Consider the following 1,638-nt stretch of genomic DNA (forward strand, 5'->3'; position numbering starts at 1 on the left):
ACTGAGCTACACTTCCAGCACTGCTAATCTATATATTGTTATATTTTTACCCTTGAGCCATAAATACTTTAAGAGGTAAAATATAAAACATTGTATTGTACATCTTAAATTTATACAGTAACAAGTATAGATAAATGAAAAATATTTTCTTCGAATATGTTTCATTGTCATGCAAAAACTAGGAAAATCTTATGCTCAAATAGGTTTGAAAGTACTATTAAATGAATACCAAAGCCATTGTTAATTCAACAGATCTCTTTGTAATGTTTAAAAATTACCTGACTTTGATTTCATTTCTTTCTGTGGCAACTTTTTTTTTTATTGTTTTGTTTTTTTGAGACAGGGTCTCACTATGTAGTTGAGACTGACCTGGAACTCACTATGTAGCCCAGGCTGGTCTCAAACTCACAGCGATCCTCCTGCCTCAGCCTTCTGAGTAATGGGATTACAGGTGAGTGCCACCACGCCTGGTTATCATTACAGTTTAATTCAGGTCTAAAAAAACGCGTAGAGTTTTGCAGGATACATCAGTCTAGGTTGGAGGTTGTTCTCTTTTAGTACTTGAAATATCTCACTCCAGGTTCTCCTTGCCTCAAGGGTTTGTGTTGAAAGGTCTGCTGTGATTCTGATGGGCTTTCCTTTGCATGTGATTTGTTTCTTTTCTCTTACTGCTTGTAGTATTTTGTTCTTCTGTTGGGTTTCTGGGATCTTGATTATTATATGTCTAGGGTAGACTTTTTTTATTGTAGCTAGTTGGGGTCCTTTATGCCTCAGTTATCTGAATGTCAAATTCTTTCCCTCTGTTTGGGAAGTTTTCTGTCATTAATTCTGCGAACAGCTTTTTTAAGTCATTTGTATTTTCTCCTGCTACTTCATGGATTCCTATCAGTCTTATGTTATTCTTCTTTGCATCATCTAGTAGTTGTTGGATCGATCTCTCATGCTCCCTGACTATTTTTGAGAGACCTCTCTTTTCACGGTCACTGACTGCAATCTTATCTTCTATATCTGAGAGTCTATCTTCCAGAAAAAAACAGGGGTAGCAATCTTATTTGCAGACAAATTAAATTTCAAACCAAAACTGATTCTAGTATTATTGATGTAGGACGGTACTGTATGATACCTCTGTGATTGTAAAATAGCTTGTATCTGCTTTATGATACATAGTAGTGACCATGCTTTATCAGAGCTATATTTAATGATATTACTCTAGAATGTTCTCTTTACAGATGATGATTAGGAAGCTAATAAAAAAAAATGGTGCCAGGTGCCACAACAGCAACAGAATTTTGCTGTTTTCTGGATATTGTTCTTTTCTTTGTTTTTTGTTGTTGTTTGTTTGTTTTGTTTTTTTTAATGGAATGGGCTGAATGTCTATAATTTTGTTCAGATGACTGCAGAACCTGGAAATAGAATGTTCTCTTTACAGATGATGATTAGGAAGCTAATAAAAAAAAATGGTGCCAGGTGCCACAACAGCAACAGAATTTTGCTGTTTTCTGGATATTGTTCTTTTCTTTGTTTTTTGTTGTTGTTTGTTTGTTTTGTTTTTTTTAATGGAATGGGCTGAATGTCTATAATTTTGTTCAGATGACTGCAGAACCTGGAAAAGCTGTTGCTGCTATCGATTGCGCTATT

This window comes from Fukomys damarensis, unplaced genomic scaffold (genome assembly GCF_012274545.1).
Source record: "Fukomys damarensis isolate Sample0158 unplaced genomic scaffold, DMR_v1.0_HiC HiC_scaffold_17, whole genome shotgun sequence".
Lineage (NCBI taxonomy): Eukaryota > Metazoa > Chordata > Mammalia > Rodentia > Bathyergidae > Fukomys > Fukomys damarensis.